A 26,871-nucleotide genomic window follows, 5' to 3' on the forward strand; every position below is an offset into this window, starting at 1 on the left:
TCATGTTGATCAGGAACAAATGAAGGAATGGTTAAGGAGAGGCAAATTCAAATCAAGAGATGAAAGGTTAATACTGGTGACCCAAGATAGTGGGCTATGTACACGCTGGTTTACAAAGTTGATTGAACATGTGGGAGAAACAGACAAATGTAGGTTTTGTAAAACCGAATTGGAAACAGTTGCATACCTCGTTGCTGGTTGTGACATACTAATGGTAGAAGGACTATTTACTGAAAGGCATAATAATGTGGCAAGACTGTTGCACTGGGGATTGTGCAAACATTATGGTCTTGAAGTGGCTGAAAAACACTGGAAACATGAGCCACAAAGCATCATAGAAAATTATGAAGTTTGCATCACATGAGCTCACCCATTACCAAAAGTTGAAAAGATAGATGCTAGAAAACAGGATATAGTGGTCCATAAAAAGTAGACAAAAGTAGCATTGATCATTGAAATTGCCACACCCAGTGACTACAGTGCCTTGCATAGAGAGAGACAAAAAGCCATAAAATATCAGGATCTGTAGGCAGAAATGAGAGCTATGTGGAAGAAGGATACCCAGACAGTTCCAATAGTAGTAGGAGCAACAGGTCTTATAAAAAAATCTACAGTTGTATTTAGATATGTTACCAATACATGTAAGAGGAATAATGTGTGACTTTCTCCAGAGCAAGGGAATATGGGATTCCTGGATTAACCTATTTATAAGGATTGAGACAGGATAGGCAATGGTATTGGCTGTTGTTTTTAGGTACTCACTTGGAAAGAGCATGGTTTAATTTTGTTTAAGAGTAGTTTTATACAGGATGAGGGGACAGGTTTGAAGGTGAAAGTGGATATGGTGATATGTGGCTGTTGGGCAGGGTTGGGATTAGATGTTGAGTAATCCTTGGTTAGAGATGCTATGCTATCTATAAAATAAGAGTTGAACTGTACTGCAGCTTTGAGTGGTGAGTTATCAAGAGAGGGGTTTGAGTTGAATTTTTGAGGTTGGAATATTTTTGGGGTACTTCTTGCCCTCATGCCTATCAATCATCCCTTTATTGGACTTGGCATTAATGTAGTACATTAGATCATATATGATGCTTTGCTCAATGGTCAGAATCTTATGGTGGCAGCAAACATCCTTTGACAGAGCTGCCTCCGTAACTTTCTGACAGCGGCAATATTTTTTTTTGTTAATTCCATTTGTAATGTGGCTGCAGCCCCTTAACCCCCCACCCCTACAAACACCCTCTATATTTAAAAATATGTAGTTATGTAGGGAGGCTAAAGGAGGCAGCAGCCCCTAAGCAAATGGAAGAAGTGTAATATAGTCTTTTTTTTTTTGCAACTTATTCAGGTATCATGGTAAGTGGAATACAGCAATATACCAGATCAGTGCATTATCACAGGCAACAGTCCACTAGCACTTGTGGAAGTGGTAATCACACAGAACACTAGAGAGACCTCACATAAGCACTTTGGATATCATTTAATATTCCAAGACTTGTTAGTCTGAGTCTCAGAAAACAAAGACAGACCGAATGATTAAAAATGCCAGCTTACATATAACAAGTTCAGAGCATTTCCTTTTCTCTGAGTTATGGCAATCTGATAGCTGGCATATACACGTTTAAAGGTGTGTGGAGGGGCTTGCCCATCTTTAAAGTGGTGCTGGGGACTTAAAGGAGCATAGTGATGTTTGACATTCACTGTTCTCTTGCATTTTCATCTGTTTTTCATAATTCTGGGACTCACACTGATGAGTCTCAGAATTACAGCTGGGAGCCAAGTACATCACTTGATATTCTGGACTTGACTCAATTTGTTCCCCTAGAATGAGGGTCTCCCAGAACCATACAGGCAAGAGCTATCCAGAGGGTGTATCATATATGGAGTAATGAGGGTCACTTGCACCCTTGCTGGCATTCTGGCTTAGAGGGCATTTCTATGTGGCTAACCCCTTGCCAGGGCTAGGGACATATGACTCACATCACCTCGAGATCCTGTACACCTTCCTCATGTGAATGCATCTTCCTATATACCCATTGATGAAGGTTGTCACATATGTAATTAGTTGTACAACACACTCTCCACTAGGACCACCTATCTGCATCATCTCCCTTCCTCCCAAGGTTTGTGGCACTGGGTGATCTCAGTCTGCCCTCCTTCCCCCAGGGCAGGCATGCCCATCCTCCCCAGGCCAGTTCTGATAGTTGCCCAAGAAGCTAACTGCAGTCAAGTCAACGTAGCTTCAGTCATGGATTTATCCCTCTACACCACCAGAACTAACTCAATGTCATCATACTCATCTTTGTGACAAAACCACACTCACATCTTATTCATGCAGCCATTGAAGGTATACAGTGCCTTCAATTATAAAATGCTGAAAACCCACATGTTGGTCTCTGGTATTCACTGCTCAGCAAATGATTAAGAAATATCATGACGTCAGTGCATGTCTGTTCTACTGGTATTAGTTCACAAGAAAAATATGTCTCTGGACTGTCAAGATGGACAACAGTGCCACAAGTATCTCTAACACAAAGGTTCAATTGTAGGCCAAGGTAAGATATGCTACTGCTTTCAATAAAATTGCTTTACATCTATAAGTCAATGTAATTGTATTCCAACCACTGTACCCCATTCTCTTTTTATGCATACATTGATTTAGCTCTTCATCTAAAGTTCCTACTAAGCTCTGGCAAAATCTGACCAATACCAAAAATCATATAAAGGTATCTGTCTTGTGCCAGAAAAGTATGCATTTTCTTGGAACAGGAAAGATCCATCTTTATAAATTTTGATGCATAAAAATATAGCCCCTGACTTCTGTAGCCATGCCTTAGGTCGAACAAGTTTTAAGTTGCCCAACAGCAACAACATTAAAATCTGATACAGTATTTAAAAAGAAGAAGTTATGTACTCACCATAACGTTCCATCTGAGTAGTTCTACTTCATTTGTCTTCAACCTGTGGGATACCTGATCCGTATCGGATCTGAGTCAGCAATCTTACTAGTATCTGCTCTGAGCTCCAAGCTCCTCCCCTTACCCATAATAAACCTCCACTACCTTCCAACCCCCAGATCGAGTTTGCTGATTCTTATACTGATAACCCAACCTGAAAAAATACTTGTGACCTATAACTGCAGCCCATAGGCTGGTCATATGCCAAGGACCGGGGGAATGAGGGAGGGACGGTTGAAGACAAATGAAGTAGAACTACTCAGATGGAATGCTATGGTGAGTACATAACTTCTTTATCTGAAGTAGTTTACTTCATTTGGTCTTCAACCTGTGGGACAGAGTCCCCAGCTACTAAACTCCTGGGTGGCCCTCATGGAAGGATATTCCATAGCACTGCAGAACCAAAGGATGCTCTCTTTCTGGAAGTCAAATCCAATTTGTAATGAGAAATAAATGTGTGTGATGAGAACCAAGTAGCTGCAGAACAAATATCTACCAAAGAGACACTAAACCAAAAGGCTGCAGGCTGCATTTAGACCTACAGAAACCCGCCAATTTTCAAACCTGAGGACTACCTGGATCCTATCGGCAGCATCCCCACTGAATTGGTGGTTCCCTCGAGACTAAGTCCCCACAAGTTCCTGGCTAAGGAAGAAATAATTTCCACCCCCTGCTGAATGTATAAAACAGAAGCAGCTCCTCATTGATTGAGACAAGGTGGTTCCCTCGAGACTAAGTCCCCACAAGTTCCTGGCTAAGGAAGAAATAATTTCCACCCCCTGCTGAATGTATAACACAGAAGCAGCTCCTCATTGATTGAGACAAGGTGGTTCCCTCGAGACTAAGTCCCCACAAGTTCCTGGCTAAGGAAGAAATAATTTCCACCCCCTGCTGAATGTATAAAACAGAAGCAGCTCCTCATTGATTGAGACAAGGTGGTCACACAGCTCTGTATATATTGGTCTGGAAGCTGCAGTATAGCGTCCAAGGTTTCCTCAGTATTTAAGGCTTCCCCCATGGCAATTCCCATAGACCACAATGATATAGTGATTGCTGTATAAGTTTTATAAGCTATACAGTCACTTTATTCACAAAGTCATACTCTAAATTAGAGGCATAGCGTCCAAAATCACTATAGTGCGCTTAGTAGCAGAAATTCCACTAACTTACCTAACCAGGCTATTGGAGATAAAGCAAAAAGTGCAACACTGCATTAGCCCCGCTCGCCTTGTTAAACATTATAACTCCACCCCCACCAAGCAAGCGAGGTTTCATATAGACCTACAGAAACCCGCCAATTTTCAAACCTGAGGACTACCTGGATCCTATCGGCAGCATCCCCACTGAACTGGTATGTTGAATTCTGCTGTAAATAGACGAAATTGCTGTTTACTCACTAATTTTGAATGCCTTTGCTAAACTCAATGTGACTTATTTTGCTACCACTTCTTTAGCTGGAAATATACTGTTGTTGTGATAGGATTGCTACAATCTTGCTCTACTCTGAATAACGTATTGTGTTTCACTATACGATTGTTTGCCTAGCTATTTTTGATCTCGCTAACAAGTGCACAGATTTCAGCCTAGCGACAGCCCTCAGAGCTTAACGCTGAACTTTGTTGTTAATTTATTAATTAGTTAAGCCTAGAAACTGTGCACTAACATTCTTATGGGTCTCTCTTGTTGGAATTTACCTGCATAATTTAGCAACGACAGTGTAGAAGTAGACCAGGGCTATTCTTGTTTGGAAATAATGCAATTTAAGCCTAGCGACACACTCTATAGCTAAATACAGAAGCGTTGTTGTACCAGCAAGGTAATTAAGCCTAGCGACTACATTCAATACTAGATATAGGTCGCTGCTGCTACAGCTAATGTAATTAAATTAGCAACAATGTTTGAAGCTAGATTTAGTATTCTAGTGTCGTTTTGCTAACAGGTCTTGGCAGTATTTGGAGTTATTGTGTGAAAATTACATATTTGTTGCTACCTCCTGCTGATAGAACAGACACTGTATTTTCCTGATTTCTAATCGCAAACTGGCCTGACTCTTTCTCTCCTAGGTGGTTCCCTCGAGACTAAGTCCCCACAAGTTCCTGGCTAAGGAAGAAATAATTTCCACCCCCTGCTGAATGTATAAAACAGAAGCAGCTCCTCATTGATTGAGACAAGGTGGTCACACAGCTCTGTATATATTGGTCTGGAAGCTGCAGTATAGCGTCCAAGGTTTCCTCAGTATTTAAGACTTCCCCCATGGCAATTCCCATAGACCACAATGATACAGTGATTGCTGTATAAGTTTTACAAGCTATACAGTCACTTTATTCACAAAGTCATACTCTAAATTAGAGGCATAGTGTCCAAAATCACTATAGTGCACTTAATAGCAGAAATTCCACTAACTTACCTAACCAGGCTATTGGAGATAAAGCAAAAAGTGCAACACTGCATTAGCCCCGCTCCGCTCGCCTTGTTAAACATTATAACTCCACCCCCACCAAGCAAGCGAGGTTTCATATAGACCTACAGAAACCCGCCAATTTTCAAACCTGAGGACTACCTGGATCCTATCGGCAGCATCCCCACTGAACTGGTATGTTGAATTCTGCTGTAAATAGACGAAATTGCTGTTTACTCACTAATTTTGAATGCCTTTGCTAAACTCAATGCGACTTATTTTGCTACCACTTCTTTAGCTGGAAATATACTGTTGTTGTGATAGGATTGCTACAATCTTGCTCTACTCTGAATAACGTATTGTGTTTCACTATACGATTGTTTGCCTAGCTATTTTTGATCTCGCTAACAAGTGCACAGATTTCAGCCTAGCGACAGCCCTCAGAGCTAAACGCTGAACTTTGTTGTTAATTTATTAATTAGTTAAGCCTAGAAACTGCGCACTAACATTCTTATGGGTCTCTCTTGTTGGAATTTACCTGCATAATTTAGCAACGACAGTGTAGAAGTAGACCAGGGCTATTCTTGTTTGGAAATAATGCAATTTAAGCCTAGCGACACACTCTATTGCTAAATACAGAAGCGTTGTTGTACCAGCAAGGTAATTAAGCCTAGCGACTACATTCAATACTAGATATAGGTCGCTGCTGCTACAGCTAATGTAATTAAATTAGCGACAATGTTTGAAGCTAGATTTAGTATTCTAGTGTCGTTTTGCTAACAGGTCTTGGCAGTATTTGGAGTTATTGTGTGAAAATTACATATTTGTTGCTACCTCCTGCTGATAGAACAGACACTGTATTTTCCTGATTTCTAATCGCAAACTGGCCTGACTCTTTCTCTCCTAGGTGGTTCCCTCGAGACTAAGTCCCCACAAGTTCCTGGCTAAGGAAGAAATAATTTCCACCCCCTGCTGAATGTATAAAACAGAAGCAGCTCCTCATTGATTGAGACAAGGTGGTCACACAGCTCTGTATATATTGGTCTGGAAGCTGCAGTATAGCGTCCAAGGTTTCCTCAGTATTTAAGGCTTCCCCCATGGCAATTCCCATAGACCACAATGATATAGTGATTGCTGTATAAGTTTTATAAGCTATACAGTCACTTTATTCACAAAGTCATACTCTAAATTAGAGGCATAGCGTCCAAAATCACTATAGTGCGCTTAATAGCAGAAATTCCACTAACTTACCTAACCAGGCTATTGGAGATAAAGCAAAAAGTGCAACACTGCATTAGCCCCGCTCCGCTCGCCTTGTTAAACATTATAACTCCACCCCCACCAAGCAAGCGAGGTTTCATATAGACCTACAGAAACCCGCCAATTTTCAAACCTGAGGACTACCTGGATCCTATCGGCAGCATCCCCACTGAACTGGTATGTTGAATTCTGCTGTAAATAGACGAAATTGCTGTTTACTCACTAATTTTGAATGCCTTTGCTAAACTCAATGTGACTTATTTTGCTACCACTTCTTTAGCTGGAAATATACTGTTGTTGTGATAGGATTGCTACAATCTTGCTCTACTCTGAATAACGTATTGTGTTTCACTATACGATTGTTTGCCTAGCTATTTTTGATCTCGCTAACAAGTGCACAGATTTCAGCCTAGCGACAGCCCTCAGAGCTAAACGCTGAACTTTGTTGTTAATTTATTAATTAGTTAAGCCTAGAAACTGCACACTAACATTCTTATGGGTCTCTCTTGTTGGAATTTACCTGCATAATTTAGCAACGACAGTGTAGAAGTAGACCAGGGCTATTCTTGTTTGGAAATAATGCAATTTAAGCCTAGCGACACACTCTATAGCTAAATACAGAAGCGTTGTTGTACCAGCAAGGTAATTAAGCCTAGCGACTACATTCAATACTAGATATAGGTCGCTGCTGCTACAGCTAATGTAATTAAATTAGCGACAATGTTTGAAGCTAGATTTAATATTCTAGTGTCGTTTTGCTAACAGGTCTTGGCAGTATTTGGAGTTATTGTGTGAAAATTACATATTTGTTGTTACCTCCTGCTCATAGAACAGACACAGTAATTTTCCTGATTTCTAATCGCAAACTGGCCTGACTCTTTCTCTCCTAGGTGGTTCCCTTGAGACTAAGTCCCCACAAGTTCCTGGCTAAGGAAGAAATAATTTCCACCCCCTGCTGAATGTATAAAACAGAAGCAGCTCCTCATTGATTGAGACAAGGTGGTCACACAGCTCTGTATATATTGGTCTGGAAGCTGCAGTATAGCGTCCAAGGTTTCCTCAGTATTTAAGGCTTCCCCCATGGCAATTCCCATAGACCACAATGATATAGTGATTGCTGTATAAGTTTTATAAGCTATACAGTCACTTTATTCACAAAGTCATACTCTAAATTAGAGGCATAGTGTCCAAAATCACTATAGTGCGCTTAATAGCAGAAATTCCACTAACTTACCTAACCAGGCTATTGGAGATAAAGCAAAAAGTGCAACACTGCATTAGCCCCGCTCCGCTCGCCTTGTTAAACATTATAACTCCAGCCCCACCAAGCAAGCGAGGTTTCATATAGACCTACAGAAACCCGCCAATTTTCAAACCTGAGGACTACCTGGATCCTATCGGCAGCATCCCCACTGAACTGGTATGTTGAATTCTGCTGTAAATAGACGAAATTGCTGTTTACTCACTAATTTTGAATGCCTTTGCTAAACTCAATGTGACTTATTTTGCTACCACTTCTTTAGCTGGAAATATACTGTTGTTGTGATAGGATTGCTACAATCTTGCTCTACTCTGAATAACGTATTGTGTTTCACTATACGATTGTTTGCCTAGCTATTTTTGATCTCGCTAACAAGTGCACAGATTTCAGCCTAGCGACAGCCCTCAGAGCTAAACGCTGAACTTTGTTGTTAATTTATTAATTAGTTAAGCCTAGAAACTGCGCACTAACATTCTTATGGGTCTCTCTTGTTGGAATTTACCTGCATAATTTAGCAACGACAGTGTAGAAGTAGACCAGGGCTATTCTTGTTTGGAAATAATGCAATTTAAGCCTAGCGACACACTCTATAGCTAAATACAGAAGCGTTGTTGTACCAGCAAGGTAATTAAGCCTAGCGACTACATTCAATACTAGATATAGGTCGCTGCTGCTACAGCTAATGTAATTAAATTAGCGACAATGTTTGAAGCTAGATTTAGTATTCTAGTGTCGTTTTGCTAACAGGTCTTGGCAGTATTTGGAGTTATTGTGTGAAAATTACATATTTGTTGCTACCTCCTGCTGATAGAACAGACACTGTATTTTCCTGATTTCTAATCGCAAACTAGCCTGACTCTTTCTCTCCTAGGTGGTTCCCTCGAGACTAAGTCCCCACAAGTTCCTGGCTAAGGAAGAAATAATTTCCACCCCCTGCTGAATGTATAAAACAGAAGCAGCTCCTCATTGATTGAGACAAGGTGGTCACACAGCTCTGTATATATTGGTCTGGAAGCTGCAGTATAGCATCCAAGGTTTCCTCAGTATTTAAGGCTTCCCCCATGGCAATTCCCATAGACCACAATGATATAGTGATTGCTGTATAGGTTTTATAAGCTATACAGTCACTTTATTCACAAAGTCATACTCTAAATTAGAGGCATAGCGTCCAAAATCACTATAGTGCGCTTAATAGCAGAAATTCCACTAACTTACCTAACCAGGCTATTGGAGATAAAGCAAAAAGTGCAACACTGCATTAGCCCCGCTCCGCTCACCTTGTTAAACATTATAACTCCACCCCCACCAAGCAAGCGAGGTTTCATATAGACCTACAGAAACCCGCCAATTTTCAAACCTGAGGACTACCTGGATCCTATCGGCAGCATCCCCACTGAACTGGTATGTTGAATTCTGCTGTAAATAGACAAAATTGCTGTTTACTCACTAATTTTGAATGCCTTTGCTAAACTCAATGTGACTTATTTTGCTACCACTTCTTTAGCTGGAAATATACTGTTGTTGTGATAGGATTGCTACAACCTTGCTCTACTCTGAATAACGTATTGTGTTTCACTATACGATTGTTTGCCTAGCTATTTTTGATCTCGCTAACAAGTGCACAGATTTCAGCCTAGTGACAGCCCTCAGAGCTAAACGCTGAACTTTGTTGTTAATTTATTAATTAGTTAAGCCTAGAAACTGCGCACTAACATTCTTATGGGTCTCTCTTGTTGGAATTTACCTGCATAATTTAGCAACGACAGTGTAGAAGTAGACCAGGGCTATTCTTGTTTGGAAATAATGCAATTTAAGCCTAGCGACACACTCTATAGCTAAATACACAAGCGTTGTTGTACCAGCAAGGTAATTAAGCCTAGCGACTACATTCAATACTAGATATAGGTCGCTGCTGCTACAGCTAATGTAATTAAATTAGCAACAATGTTTGAAGCTAGATTTAGTATTCTAGTGTCGTTTTGCTAACAGGTCTTGGCAGTATTTGGAGTTATTGTGTGAAAATTACATATTTGTTGCTACCTCCTGCTGATAGAACAGACACTGTATTTTCCTGATTTCTAATCGCAAACTGGCCTGACTCTTTCTCTCCTAGGTGGTTCCCTCGAGACTAAGTCCCCACAAGTTCCTGGCTAAGGAAGAAATAATTTCCACCCCCTGCTGAATGTATAAAACAGAAGCAGCTCCTCATTGATTGAGACAAGGTGGTCACACAGCTCTGTATATATTGGTCTGGAAGCTGCAGTATAGCGTCCAAGGTTTCCTCAGTATTTAAGGCTTCCCCCATGGCAATTCCCATAGACCACAATGATATAGTGATTGCTGTATAAGTTTTATAAGCTATACAGTCACTTTATTCACAAAGTCATACTCTAAATTAGAGGCATAGCGTCCAAAATCACTATAGTGCGCTTAATAGCAGAAATTCCACTAACTTACCTAACCAGGCTATTGGAGATAAAGCAAAAAGTGCAACACTGCATTAGCCCCGCTCCGTTCGCTCCCCTCCCTGCCCCCATATCCCACCCGCCCCCGCTACCTCTACATGTATAGCCAATAAACCACATCCACAAACACTAGCTCCTATCACCTTCTACGTTCTATTCAATCCTCTCACCCAATCTCTTGCTATCTCATTGATCCTGTACCTGCCCACTCCCGCCTCTCCTCCCTCACTCTCCCCCTAACAAAGACCCTTGCTCCCACCCTATAATCTATCGCCCTGCCAATTCTCTTTTCACTTGTCATCTGAACATTAGAAGCATTAACAACAAGGTGCATGAACTACATGCACTCTTGACTAACCTCTCTCCAGAGATCCTGTGCCTAACTGAAACTTGGTTAAAACCCACCACTACTGATAATGAAATTTTACTCCCAGGATATAATATACATAGGATAGACCGAATCCTTAGAAAAGGGGGAGGGTTAGCCATACTCTATAAATCTGATCTAATAGTCTCAACAGATATCATACAACCACCTCAAATTAACAATGCAGAAATCTTAATTTCCAAACTTCAAATTAACATTAATAAATTCATCTACATAATCTGTGTGTATATTCCCCCAGGCAAGAACATAGATACTCTTGAAGCCATCCTTCATTGGATATCTAGCCACTACCCGCAAGAAACTTTAGTTCTTGGTGACTTTAATATAGATCGGAATACCTGTTCCCCGGAAGCTCCTTCCACCCATATTAACCTACACTCTTTTACGCAAATTATTAACATCCCCACTAGGATAGCAAGTCTAACCAGAAAGAGAGTATACTTGACTGGGTGCTTGTTAATAGTCATCCTAACCTATATACATCTGGAACCCTCCCTGATAGCCTAAGTGACCACCACCTCACCTATATACTTAAGCACAAAATAGCCATTCCCAAACAACCTTTACTAAGATCTGTCAGAAACAAAAAACTATTTGACCCGACTAGATTTCAACTAGAATTAAATTCTTGCAACTGGGCAATACTAAAACATCTACCCCTAGACAAAGCAGTGCTGTATTTCAACAAAAAATTCCTAGAAATCCTTAATCTTCATGCTCCTATTCGCTCAAAGAAAACAAAGACAGTAGATGTTCCATGGCTTTCAAAAGAGACCAGGCTCAAAATCAAACTTAGAAACAAAGCTTGGACCACATGGAAAACCACTAAACTCCCTCTTGACCAAATTAACTATAGACAACTTAGGAATAACACCAAAAGACAAATATTACTTGATAAAAGACAATACTATCATAAGCTGCAGACAGAACATCAAAACCATCCACAAAAATTTTGGGCTGGACTAAGCAATCTACTTCACCCTGGTCGCTCCACCACCCCTGTCCCAGCCACGCTCATTGATAAACCCCCAGATGTAGTCTCTAACAGCTTTAATCACTTCTTCACTGAGACAATCCAAGCCCTCTCCAGCCAACTGCCGCTCAGCTCCCACAAACTTGATTCCCCCACCTTTAATAATCTTCCCTTATTCAACTTTCAACCAGTAGCCACCTCATTTATCTGCAAATTAATCAGAAAACTAAAACCTACCACACTCTCCGCTGATCAACTCCCAGCTGAATACTTGCAAAAATCAGCTGAGGCCATTGCCTACCCTGTGTCACTACTTATCAATCGTTCTTTAGCAGAGGCTATAATACCTGATATCTGGAAGATATCCTATGTAATTCCTCTCCATAAAGGTGGCACTTCCACCGAGCTCTCGAATTACAGGCCCATATCTATACTTTCTCCTCTAGCGAAGATAATGGAAAAATGTGTTCAAAAACAGCTTATGCAACACCTTCTTTCCAACAATCTACTGGCAGACACCCAACATGGTTTCAGACCTCTCCATAGTACTACCTCAGCCCTACTTGTCTTCTCCAATACCATTAATACCCATCGAAATAATAATAATATCTCCTCCGCACTATTTTTGGACCTGTCCAAAGCCTTTGATATGGTGGACCACAAACTTCTAATATATACCCTGCAATCACTTTGTCTAGATGCTAAAATCCTTCAGTGGTTTAGTTCCTATCTAATTGGTAGAAAACAGGCAGTATTATGGCAGACTAAACTCTCTACATTATTACCCAACACACTGGGTGTCCCACAAGGATCCATATTGGGACCACTATTATTTTCTATCTTTATCAATGACTTAAATACTGTCATTCCTAACGCCAGCTGTATACAATATGCAGACGACTTTATGCTGATCTGCTCTAGCACAACCCCCACAGAATTACAAATCCTGACCCAATCCACCTTTAACAAAATAGAAAACTGGCTCTATAGTCGTCGCCTGATACTTAATCCCAAAAAAACCAAAATGCTGTTATTTCTACCTACTCAAAGGTCCAACAGCATTAACTTTACAATCCAAGCCAAGGACGGGACCATAATCTCTCTGGACCTCTCTACAAAACTACTAGGGGTAACTATTGATAATAACCTAAAATTTGATGTACATGTAAACCGAATGATCAAAACTATCAATAAGAAAATAGGCTCGTTATACAGAATAAAATGCTTCCTGACTCCCCAAGCCAAAATTGCCATTGCTCAAACTCACCTTCTCTCTACTCTCTTGTATGCATCCCCTGTTCTCTATAATACCAGTAAATCTGTCATGAATAAACTTACCATCTGTTATAATCATATTGCCAGGTTTGTTACTGGGTTACCTTTCAGGACCCATCATTGTACTAACCTAACCCAACTTAAATGGCTTGAGCTACCAAATTTAATATCATACAACTTATTAGTTCTTACCCACAAAATTATATACAACCCTGACTTCACCCCTTCGCTAAAAAAACTTGTTAGCCCGTGTAACAACCTTAGATCACTGCGTTCATCTAGTCGACTCCTTATCCAGACCTGTAAATCTAATAATTTAGCCGGTGATTCTCTCCTCACCAACTCGGCAGGTGGAGCATGGAACAAATTGCCTCCTGATATTACCTCACTCTCCTCTTTAAGTCAATTTAAAGCGAAACTTAAAGTATACTTGGGGACAATACGGAATTGTCATTGCATTAATCCTGGTTAGCTGAACCCCTGACTACGTTTAGAGAACAGGTGTCCTAGCATTCATTGTAAATATTTGTACTGTGTCTATTCTCCATCATCCTGTATATTACTATGTAAATCATTTGTTGTAATGATCTAGCATTCATTGGAAATATTTTGTACTATGTCTATTCTCCATCATCCTGTATATTACTATGTAAATCATTTGTTAATGTGTTGTGAATTGTATTGTCTTTGAAACTATAACTCAGTTTGCTACTCTTGGAGCTTTTCTCCCCGGGCCTCCACTGAAAATGGACATAAATCCAGTCGGACTATCCCGGTCAACAAATGTAAAATAAAATAAAAAAATAAAAAATAAATAAAATGTAGCCATGGACCTAGTGGAATGAGCTTTCACCTGACCCGGAGGAGACATACCTCTGTTCTTATAGACCTGAAGGATGCATGAAGAAATCCACCTAGCAATAGTGACCTTGGATATAGGTTTACCCAAAATGGGTTTATAGAAGGATACAAACAATTGATCGGATTTACGGAAATTTTTTGTCCTGTGTAAATAGAATCATAACTGTCTATGAACATCCAGCAGCTGGAGTTTGTATTCCATCTTGTTAGCAAAATTAGGAAAGAAAACTGGTAAACTGATGGTTTGATTGATACTAACTGGTGATGCCATCTTGGGAAGAAAGGATGGATTGGTCTGAAGGGAAACCCTATCTTTGTGGAAAATCAAATAAGGAACTTTGACGGAGAAGGCCTGCAGTTCTGAAACCCTTTTTGCAGAGGTAATAGCCACCAGAAATGCTGTTTTCCAACATAAGAATTTTAGATCTGTGGTTGCAGCTGGTTCAAAAGGTGGAGCAACCAGAGGTTGAAAAACCATAGTAAGGTCCCATAGGGGAACAGGATCCTTGACCGGGAGACGTAACAGAAAAGTCCCTTTGATAAAGGCTTTACACTGCCTGGAGGAGGTTAGACAGGCAGAATTCTCACCCACATGAAAATGAGAAATGGCAGCCAACTTAACCTTGAAACTAGCTCCGTGTTGAAAAATATCAGCTAGAAAATCAAGAATGGCAGAAATATGAGCTGTAAAGGGGTCTAAACTTCGAGAGGCCCATAAGGAAAAGCGTTTCCATTTACTGCGATAAACCTTCCTGGTAGAAGACTTATGAGCAGCCACCAAAATAGACCTAACTGAGGAGGATAATCCAGGAGTCCTAGCAATCATGGGAACTGGAGCAGCCACGCTTTGAGCTTCAAACTGTCCAGATTCGGATGAGGAACCCCTGATGGGTGTGAAATCAGATCCTGAATGGGATCCAAGATCCAAGGCAGAGTCAGAAGTTGAGACCAAAGGAAGGGAAACCATACCTAGCGAGGCCAAAACAGGGCAATCAGGATCACTTTGCTCCCCAGTCAACGAGCATTCTGTAGAAACCTCGGAATAAGAGGTACTGGAGGGTAAGCATACAGAAGTCCAGGAGGCCAAGCATGAACTAGTGCATCTCTGAGGGACTCCCCCGGCAGGGGGTTCAGAGCAAAAAACTTGCTACACTTTGCGTTAGAAGGAGATGTGAAGAGATCACAGCAAGGCTGACCCCACTCGAGGAAGATCTGCTCTGCTACTGAAAGATTCAGAGACCATTCATAAGGCATGAGAATAATCCAACTTAACCTGTCCACTAGAAAGTTGGACCATCCCAGAATGTGCATTGCGATGAGAAAACGACCGGTGGAGATCATCCATTCTCACACTCTCATGGCCTCATGACAAAGGGGGTAAGATCTGGTCTCTCCCTGTTTGTTGATATATCAGACCACTGACATGTTGTCTGACTGAATTGCAATGATTCCCAGAGGAAGAAAGGCATAAAGGGCCTGCAATGCTAAAAGGACCGCCCTCATCTCTAGAAAGTTTATGTGCAAGATAGTCTCTACAGGGGACCACAGGCCTTGGACTCTCCTGTCCAAACAATGCCCCCTACCCAAGTTGGGAGGCATCTGTGGTCACTGTGGCTTGGGCAGGGGCTGGAACAAAGGGTTGTCCCTCCAAAATGTCCAGAGAACATATCCACCATATGAGGGATGACCGACAGACTCGCATTGGACACAACAATGGAAGTTCCAACAGGGACTATTGTACAGCTAGTGGCCACTGTAGAATTCTCATATGTAACCGGGCACACGGGAGAAGCGTTATGGTTGCTGCCATTGAACCTAAGGCCCTCAATACTGATTCTGTCATTGGAAGATGAGAATGGTAGATTAGAGAGACATGCATCCTCAGGTTTTGTACTCTCTCCGAGGTCAGGAAGATTTTGCACTGTAATGTATCTATCCTTGCACCAATGTAGTCTATCACCTGGACAGGATCTAGGAGTGATTTGGATGCATTGATTGTGATCCCCAAATGCAGGGCAAGGATTAAGAGATAATCCCTGGTTTGAGAGAGCAGACGCCTGGTGAGAGCAGTGAGGAGCCAATCTTCCAGGTACGGATAGAACTGAATCCCCTGAAGCCTCAGGTGAGCCACTACTACCTACATCACTTTGGTGAACACTCTGGGGGCTGTGGTGAGACCAAAGTGTAGGGCTTGAAATTGGTAATGATTGACTCCTAGCCAGAAGCGGAGGAACCTCCTGGTGCTTCTGTGCATTTTTATGTGATAGTAAGCATCATGGAGGTCTAACGAGCACATCCAGTCGCTATCTTGCATGATGGACTGTAGTGTGACCATCCGGAACTTTTCTTTGGCAACTGACAGGTTCAGGGTAGATAGGTCCAGAATGGGCCTTAAGTCCCCCATTTTCTTTGGCATTAAAAAGAACCTGGAGTAGAAGCCCAATCTGGACTGATCTGGGGGGACGGTTTCGATAGCTCACTTTTCTAGCAGCTTGGAAATTTCCTGTGCTGCTGCCTCCCTTTGTGTGGGTGGTATGTCTGGGACATGTTTTGGAGGACCCACTAAGGGGACAGAGTGTCCTCTGGATATGATCTGAAGCACCCAGCGGTCAGATGTTATGGACTCCCATGCCGAAAGATGCAAGGACAATCATCCTCTGACTGCCTCCAGAGTAGAGCAGTCAGGCCACCCCTCAGGGTTGCTGCCCATGTCTGTCCGAAAACAGTTATCGAAACCCAAAGTTCCTCGGACCCCCTCTGCCTCTGGGTCAGTGTCCATTCTGTCCCCCCCTGCCTCTGGGGGAAGAAGAGGAGCCCCAAGTGTCCCAGGAATACTGTGACTTCCGGAACCACATCTTCTTTTGCCCTCTCTGATTCCAGAAAAAGGAACTTTGAGGGTTTGAGAAGCAGATCATGATGGCAGACAGTGTCTTCTCGTCCTTCTCACTCTGGACTAAAGTCTCTTTGACGATCTTACCAAAAATAGTAGAGCCATCATAAGGGGCATTGGCAAAGGACGCCGTGAAAGGTTCTGAAAATTCACATAGTCTGAGCCAGGCATTGCACCTCATGGACACGCTGGACCCAGCCACCCTAGCTGCTCCTTCAGTAGCATGAGAAAGGAGTTGCATGGACATGTTGGAGATTGCTTTCAAAGTGCCCATCCTCGCCGAGAACAAGTCCCTGTCCTCCTGCGACATGGACTTAGGGGGAGACTCCACCAGCTCCTTGACCAGGTCGCATTGGAGTCTCATGATGTGGGCCAGGTAGTTCAGCGCCCTAATAAAAAAGGTAGCTGAAGCGTAAACCCACTTCCCTAAGTGGTCCATCATCCACAACTCTGGGTCAGGAGGATGAACCGAGGAACTCTCCTGGGCTAGTTCCTTCTTTGTGGCTGTTGCTACCACCATGGCATCTATGGGGGAGCCCTTGTTCCATGCTGGTCTATCCGAAGGTAGACTCAAGATCTTGTCAGGCCTTTTGGGAATTGGTTCCATGGTGTCTGGCTCCTTCCATGCCCACAAGGTGACCAGGTCCACCAAGGGATCTGTGGGAAGGGACACCCAGGAAGTAGATGGGCCCATGCCGAAAGCCTCCAGGGACACAGACTCATCAGAAGAAGATTTGGGGGCAGAACAACCTACTCATTGGTGAAGGATTTCCATGATGTCTCCAAAGGAGACATTCTTGGGAGGTGACCTGGGGGAACCTTCCCCCATCATCCAAGTCCGTATCCTCAGTGAAGGACTCAGGGGAGTCCAAGTGCCTCCTTTTACATGTATGCTTGCGAGGCACATCTCCAGTGGGGCTCTCTGAGGATACTAGCAAGCCACTTGTTCCTCAGTGAGAACCATATGGGGCTCCTCGAGCATGAGCTGTCCCTCTGGTAAAATGATGGGAATCATAGAAAGAGCCAAGGGGATAGTCAGGGGTCTCGATCCAGCAGAGAGAACCCTTTCTACCACGTCAAATGTCAAGGGAAAAAGAACCTCCTGTGGAACCAATAAGGAAGCCGGTCTCCCTGGGTCTGACGAGAGAATCGGAGCCAGGCCCAAAGTGGATGGAGCTCTGAGGGAGGGAACTTGCCGTGACAAAGGTGGAGCCGATGAAAAAAGTTCCACTCTCTCAGATCCAACACCCAAGCTCTGCCTCCGAGAGCGGCTCGGATCCAAGATGGTCAGATCAGACATGCTCCAGGCAGCTGTCGGCATCAAGGAAGCAGGTGCTGTTGGCGCCAACCCCCTGACTAAAGCCATCCTCGGATCTGAGTACTCCGAACCTGCTGGACAGATCGGAGAAGGAGAAATCAGTTGAAAAAAGGAAGCGAGCTTCCCCCTCCTGAGGGCTAGGGGGCTGACAAGACCCCCATCTGGATCTGAGTACGAATGAACCTCATCATTTTATCCATGTTGACTTCCGATAAAGACCGAGTGGACTTTGACAATGCCATGGACTCTGACCTTGCGGGTCAGGGCACCAAGGCCGTAGATGTAGAGTGTGTCTCCTCCGGCTCTGGGAGAAACTTCAGAGATCGGAGCCAAGGGAAGTCATGGATCCTATGGGTCTTAACAGGAGAAGGGAGGTCCAGAGACCTCTTGCGTTTCTCCGTTCCACATTTAGGCTCTCTCTCCTTCTCTCTGCCCCTTTCCTGCTCTGCTTCCGCTGGCTTTGAAATGGGAGGTTGAGTCCCAGCCTGGGAGGGAGGAGAAGCAAGGGCAAGAGAAGAAGGACAGGCAGCCACAGCAGCCGTTGTGACCAAAGCCGAGGACGAGGCAACTGCCTCAGAAGTGGGAAGAAGGCCTTTCAGGGCCAACTTAGCCTTCCTGTCCTTGATTGCTCACGCATTAAAACCTGCACATATAGCACAGTCTGTACTAAGATCAGCCACAACCAAGCACATTACACAAAGAGTGTGGCCATCTGCTGGGGACAACTTATGGCCACACTCAGTGCACCTTTTAAACACCGGCTTATCAGCCATAATACCAGAGGGAAAACAAGAAGAAAAAATATTATTTTCCCACTGAAAAACACCACTCACCACACTCACACACACAACACTGAGGGGGGGGATGGGAAGCAAATACACTCACTAACTAGGCTAAAACTAAGCTAAACAACACTAAAGTTTGAACACTTGATGCACCACGCGAGGGGAGGAGAAAGAGGAATCTAAACTATCGCTATCCTGAAGTTAGTAGTGAAAAAAGGCTTTCTAAAGACTTTAATACCCATTTACTACTCGGATCTCTGGAGATCACAATGCTTCAGCTAGCCACGGCAAATGAGATCTGGTGGTTGGAAGGCAGTGGAGGTGTTTTATGGGTAAGGGGAGGAGCTTGGAGCTCGGAGCAGATTCTAGTAAGATTGCCAGCTCAGATCTGATGCGGATCCGGTATCCCACAGGTTGAAGACCAAATGGAGTAAAATACTTCAGATTGGGTTTTACAGAAATCTGTGTGAAACAAGTCCTCTTCAATGCTGTTATCCAACCACTGGGCACTGAATCAAAATGTGTCACAAGAGTATCAGAAAGGGCTGAAACCATTCTCAAGAATAACTAATTTGTGCTTTGATGTTTAGCTTATATCACAGATTAGTGCATTATTTAAGCATTTCACATCATTTCTAATTTTCAAAGCAATATAATTCAGTAGCAAGCATGCTGTGTGTCCTTCTGTAACGGATACATTTACAAACACATGCACACTCATACACAGACACACAAACACGCATGCATGCATAGAGAGAGAGAGACAGACAGAAAGACTCATACATATCTTGGTATATCTTCTGTTAATATTTACAACCATATGTTATTAGGGTCATGATCCCTTGCATGCCAGGAAGACAGGTCAGTGTTTCTACATGCTGACAGTTGTCAGAGAGCTATGCCAGATTAAAGTCACATAAACAGCATAGCACAAATATGAGTCATTAACTGCATGGAGTGGGACTTGAATGAACAGAAATATTGAAGCAAACCTGCAACCCCATGTATACCTTGAAAAAAACAATAAAAATATTACAAAATAATGAATGCCAAAATGTAGCAGGAGCAACACTAGAAAGTAAGTAACATTACAAGAATGCCAAAATGCCACACAAGCAATGACAGAATAATCACAGCAGAAATAAATGGATACCTTCAAACAAATGCAAGGTCACTAATACAGTCTTAAAAGTCTACCAATAAAAGAGAAGACGGACATATTGACAATTTTAAGCCCACCAATGCAACTCCAACTACAAAGTAACTTCGTCAAGAACTAGAAAACCTGATCTCCAACTTCTGAATTTTTCAGTATTGCTTTAGTACCGCAAAAGAAACCAGATGAAGTACTGGTAGCCATGTCTTTACATATAGCAACAGACTGATTGAACTGTTACTGATGAAAGATTGATATTGGTACTTAAAGACAAATTCAAGCAGTACTGTGACCCTTGAAAAATTACCTTATAAGTGCCATTTTTTCTTCACTAGAAACCAGGACTTTTATGGAAACCATGACACATTTGTGACTGAACAGAGACATATAGCTAAGGAGTATGAATTTGGTCATTTGCATGAATCATTGATGAGAAACATAAGTGTGTGTGTGTGTGTGTGTGTGTGTGTGTGTGTGTGTGTGTGTGTGTGTGTGTGTGTGTGTGTGTGTCATAACAAATGAACTACTGATAAGCAAACTTTTGACTAAACTAACTTAAAACAAAGCAGTGCATATTTCCAGAGCAAATGCAATAACATTACTAGAATGAAGGATCTAGAGAATGGAATAGTAGAGAAAAATACTACATATTACATAAAATATTACATTGAAAATGCAGCAAAAAGAGAAATAAGATTGTAATGATGCATTATCACTCAAAATGGCAAGAATGTAAAGCAGCAGGGAGTCATGTAGTGATAATGCAGTTAAAAACATGAAACATAATAGCAACTGGTGAACAACAATTTTGTAAAATGTGTAAAAATGCTGAACCTGCCTAGCAATTATCTTAACCTGTAGGCAAAGCAGAATTGTAAAGCATTTTTCTAGAATGTGTAAGACAAATAGATTAACTTGGGATTCAGAAAGGACACTGGCACTCATATTAAAGGCTGAGGTAAAAAGATCCTGTTTCTGTGATGTGGTAATTTGCAGTTCAGAGACACATTAGCTTCAATGAGGTAAGACCTTATTATGAGAGAATTTGCAAGTCTCTGAATCACTGCTAACTACCATGAGTACAGACCAACATTTTCTATCAGTAAACACTGGCAGGTGATACAATGTGTTAGCACAGGCACCCTTCCACTCACTCCCTCACACATATACTCTAACAGTTAAGCACATACACACCACATACCCCATACCTTTCCCCTGTGTTTCGGAACATCCAAGATGTTTCCTTTTATCTGTCCTCATAAATTATGGATAATTACAGTCAGTTATTCATGGCAGACATAGTTTCAGACACCATTCCTTCAGTAAATGTATGCTAGTGCAAAAGCTGTTATTCTTATGCCTTTTTACGTTTATTGTTTGTTTGTGTCTTTCAGCTTTTCCCGGTCAGGGGTCGCCACAGCGGAACTCCGGTCCACTAATGATTGGTAGTTGATTTTTACGTGCCAAGTTACCAGCCCTGACGCACAATCTTCAACAAAGGTACGCCCATTCATGCATGTCTCCACGCAGAAGACGCTCTAGCTGAGAGTCAAACCAGACAGCGTCTTACTGTGAGGTGACAACGCTACTGCATCACCACCAAGAGGAGTAAATAAAATCTGACCCTGACTGTAAATTTGTTCCACTATTCATTTTTATTTTGTCTAGATTTCTTGCACTCTGAGGTTGAGAGGTATGCTTACATGTGCCATGTCCCTCTTCTTTGTAATAATTTAGTGGTTTGGATAGTAAGTTATTGCTGATGTTTCATGTGGCAAAGGTGCAGTGTTCAAAGTCTTTTTCCCTTCCTTTGTAATTATTTTTTTTCCATTTAAGTTTTATTCTCATGGACTCTCTGGTGGTGCAGAGGACTAATACCCTCTCAAAGTTCATAGGAAGTTACTATGCTAGTGACCCTAGAGCCCTTAAAAGCCTAGACATGTTAATCCCAAGTTGCCCCAATTGTCCTTATTAGGTGGAAGTAATTCACAGTGTGTGTCTACAATCAACACTGACTACCCCATCCATGAGGAACATGGGTGCCACCCCTGGGGTGAATTTGAGGTCTCCCATCCATTTGACTAGGTTGCACTTGAAGAGGGTCAGTTATGGGAGGGTGCAAGGTTTGAATCTTTTATTGCTTTTGAGACATGCTATTTAGAGTACATCTGGTGTTTAGTGGTCCCACCACTCATGTCTTTTGTAAGTGCTGTTAAGGCATGAGAATTATTTCCAGTATCTAGTATTCCTCTCCCATTACAGCACAAATTCAGAGTTATCCCTGGTGTTTAATGGTCAAACCTGCCAGTGTCTTAAGTATTAGCTTTGGTGGCTACTGGCCATCCCCTTGACCCACTTTATATGTAAGTGTCATTAAGGAATGATATGCACTTTAAACCCTGGTGTTTAGTGTTCCCCCAATCCCTATGTTCAATTAAGACACAATGTTTAACATTGTACTCTGGTGGCTAGGGTTTCCCCAACCCTGTGTGCCATTAAAACAGGATATTTAAACTGTTACCCTGGTGGCAAGTGTTCCCCCAACCCTGTGTGCCATTATGGCACAATGTTTAAAGTATTAACATGGTGTCTACAGGCTCCCCCCAACCCAAAGTTGTAGGCTTTGCTTATTAACCTAAGGGTGTTTGGCTGTCCAAAAGCCACCCCAACCCACCTACTTCCCACACATAAAGCCCCCTCCCACCCGATCACATTCACAGACATACACTCCCATTCACCCATATAAGCACACACCTAACTTACCCCTTCATGAACCTCCCTACTGGAATCTCCCAGCCAGACACATATTCACACATACATTGACACATGTAGCCCCTCACAAACACACCCCCTAACACTACCTGTCCATTAAACTTCCCAGCACTTATCTCTACCATGAATGATGAACATGGTCTTAATTAGCCAGGAGCAGCCATGATAATTTATGCAGCAGAATGATTCTCTGAATAGTTCCAGTCCATAAATGCCTTGCAGCAGGCTGTTCTGGGGAGAGCACATGGCTAATTAGCATATGCCTCTCCCCAAGAATGCATATTTACCATCTAGCATAGTCGCAAAGACAGCCCACTGCTGTGCTGCTTGTCTTTATATAAAAACACCATGATAAAGCTGGTCTCTGAATGCAGAAAGCCTGTTGCAAGGTGTACACATAGTGTAATCTTTCTGAATTTGGTCCTATATATTGTTAAGTCCAAATGCAATTTATTGGAAATGCCTGACAGAACAATGAACAAAATAATTTGGAATTACTAAATGGAATAGCTTTACTTTAATGGTCAAACTACTGAGGTTAAGTTGGATATGAGTTGAGTACAACATTTAAATGAAAAGGCTTATAAAACTCTAGAAGTTGGACTGTTCAGTGTTCACTCTGTTAACCTGTTCTGGATACATACTGTCACTTAAAGGGCAGAAAGAACTGAATATATCAAAAATAAATATCGCAAGCTGTTGTTTCATACTGTGACACCACATCAAACTAGGACAAGTGGTACTCAAACTATGCATGATAAAATGCATTCAAACTGTGTTAGTGGAGCTGCAAATACACAGAGACAACAATTCTTTCATCCAACGAGCACTAAACTAGCCCATCTACAGAGACACCATACAGCATAGTTATAGAACACAAGCTGCTCATATAGCAGCAAAGTTAGTAAGAAGCACAATCATGCGTGAGTGAAACAAAGTAATAGAGGGCAAGAAAGAGATGCTTGCAGACTTCAACAAAGATAATTTTAATGCATCTGCACTTTTTTTCTGAGCTGGGATGTATCCCAGTACTGCACAACTTTAATCTGAACCAGGAGGCAGTACCTGTTACTCACCCTTTAAAAGCAGGACTGTGGCCATGAGACAAACAAATAAGCAAGAACTTAAAAAAAAGAAGCAAATGGGAGTGTTAGCATGGCAAACCAAGTGAGTTGCCTGGTTGAACAGAATGACTGCTGTGGGTAAAGCAAAACAAAATAAGAATACGCACTGATGCAAGGGAACAAACAAAGCAATCAAAGGTGAGCATTACCCAAACAAAAAAGTACAAGAAGTTGTAGAAATAATACAAACAACTTTTTTCACTGTTAGGCACAAACCACATATTTTTAGCAAGTACACAGTGCAAATGGCTCCAAACTATGTATTTTAATACAGGACTGGGGTGATATAAATTCCTATGACTGCTGTTTGGAACATCATTGGCACCAGATATCTTCCACATACTACAAGGCCTTGATGGAGCTGTAAACATGATTAAAGAGTGAGCTGAACCCGGAATATGAACAAAGATTAAAAAACATATTAGACAAAGACAAAATAACATAAATCTCAATGCCAAGGAGTGACAGATCTCAGTGAACACCATCAAATGTCTGAGACACATGCTAAATGAAAACAGCATAAAACAAGACCTGGAGAAAGTGATAAACATAATTGAAAGGGATAGAAAAGAAAACAATACTGCACTGCAGAAACTTCTGGAGATTGCACAATACTTAGAACATTTATTCTGAACCTGTCCTAAGTGTTACTGCCACTGTGAAAACTGCTAGTGAACAATAACGAGTAGAAGGCACAAATATGAATGGAGTGTTTTTGTGTTAAAGAAACTGCCAAGGACGAACCAAAACTGAAATATTATAATGCAAAAATAAATTACAATTCAAGTATGTACCAGTCAATCAAAGATAGGAGCAGTCTTATTTCAAGAAGGCTGGCCAGTAGCTTATGGTTCCTAAGCATTAACATGTAAATATATGTTACACCTAGACTGAGAAGGAACTACTTGCTTTTGGTCTAGGGTTCTGAAACTTTAAAAAAAAAAAAATTGTGTGGAAAAAAGCCACAGTGGAGGCAGACCACCAACATCTACACAGTATTTTATGAAGCCACTACATCATGTGCCATTGAGATTACACAAAATGATACTTAGATTGCACAGTGTGGCGTACAAGACAGGAAAATAAGTGCATGTGGCAAATGCATTGTGTTGTGTTGTGTCTATTTAAGAAAGAATAATAAAACGTTGTTGGACCTTGGACTACAAGTGTTGTTAGTGAAGGTTTACCCAGTCACCTCCAAAGAAAATCGAAGAGAGTTAACAAGACAACTGAGACTGGCTTAGAGATGCAGCTCCTCAAGAACACTGTGTTAAATGGGTGGTCAGATGAAAACAATAGTGCCACTCCAAATCCAAATACATTTTACATTCAGCAGGGAAATCAGCTAAAAAATGACATTTGTGCAAAACAAATCAAGTAGCAAGAATGGCACCACTACAAAGATACGTGGTGTATCAGATCCATGACGCCCACCTTGGTGTAACAAAATGCGAAGAGTGAGCCATGGACGTGACATTCTGGTTTGAGTTTCATTAGACACAGAAAAAAGGTGAGGATTTTGCCATCTGTGAAACATGATTCACAAGAACTGAATAAAAGAGATAATCACACATGGAATTCCAGACCAATCTTGGTCAAAAAAATTGCTGCCAGTCTGTTCCATTTCAGACAAAATGTTACCTCATTTGTGGAGAATACTGCTACATGCACTAACTGGTGAATCTGAAGAACACATCTTCAAGCACAGAGAAAATTATCCTAAAAGTATTTTTTCACACCATATCATTCCAAAGACTGTTATTTCAGACACGCCTCAGTTCAAGATCCAAGAGTTCCAGAAGTTTGTGGAAAAATAGAAGTTCCTATCATACCACAACAAGCCCAAGAACCCTGCAAGTAAATGGGTTAGTGGAACAGATCTTCCAAACCATAAAAAATATATAATGACAAATGCACCATGGGCAAAAATCATGACTGTTTTTTAGCACTTCTGGAGTACCACAACACTTTACTTAACCTGTGGAACTGTCACTGGCTCAGATTTGCATGAGCAGACAGTTGAGAACAAAATTGCTGATCTCATCAGTATTGCTAGAGTCAGAAAGAATACTAAATCTGAAACAGAAATAGCAACTAGCACAGCTAGCCCCGAAGAAATATTATGGCAAGGGTCAAGAAAATTAATTGCATTTTTCCGGAAGGCAAGGTGAGCCCCTGGGATCTTTATGTCAAGAATGAGGTACAACCTGAAGCAGCTATGATTCTTAAATCTGAAGCACCCAGGTCCATTTTCTAATGATGGCCAAACCCTGAGAGGAAACTGGAAGAAAAGGGATACAGCTAAACAACCCACATTCCAGGACAGAGTTCCTGTTTAGTAATGGATAGAGGAAACAGAAGAAACTAAAAAAAGTACCTGAATCTCTACAGTACTTAAATATGCTTGCTAAAAGTAGTACAGAGGATTCACAGTCGGCGGTGCAGACCAAATCAACTGAAAGGGGCAAAGCAATGCTCAAACAGTGAGAGAGATGATCCAGAAGTTGCCATCCAACTCAAACACTCCTGGAATATCCAGATATGCATGATCTATTAGATCAACTCAAAGGTGGACTTACACTTAAGAGATAGTTTAAAGTAGCAGCCCACTCACCACTAAGATAACCATCTGAATTCTGAAACCCGCTAGAGACAGTCCTGAAACACGGACATTGAATGGCTGAAACAATAGCACTAAATATACCAAGTCTGAGATGGCCATTTCCTGGAATATTCCCTTTTCTCCAAGATATGGTAATCTCTAAGTTGGTATATATAAGTTTGGGAGTGGGGAGCTTTCCTCTCATTGGGAAGTGCAGGAGGGCACAAAAAAGAAGTTTAGATGAGAAGAGCGATGTTCAAGATTTGCTCTTCTCCTGAGTTTCCGTCCTTTTTTCAGTCTGTCAGCACTTCACATTATAAGTGCTGTCACTTCATTAGGGAGCTCACTGAAGTAACCATTAGAAATGTTGGGACCCGTAACAGCAAGTC

This window comes from Protopterus annectens, chromosome 14.part0, assembly GCF_019279795.1.
Source record: "Protopterus annectens isolate FY-2018-M chromosome 14.part0, PAN1.0, whole genome shotgun sequence".
NCBI classification, from domain to species: Eukaryota; Metazoa; Chordata; order Ceratodontiformes; family Protopteridae; genus Protopterus; species Protopterus annectens.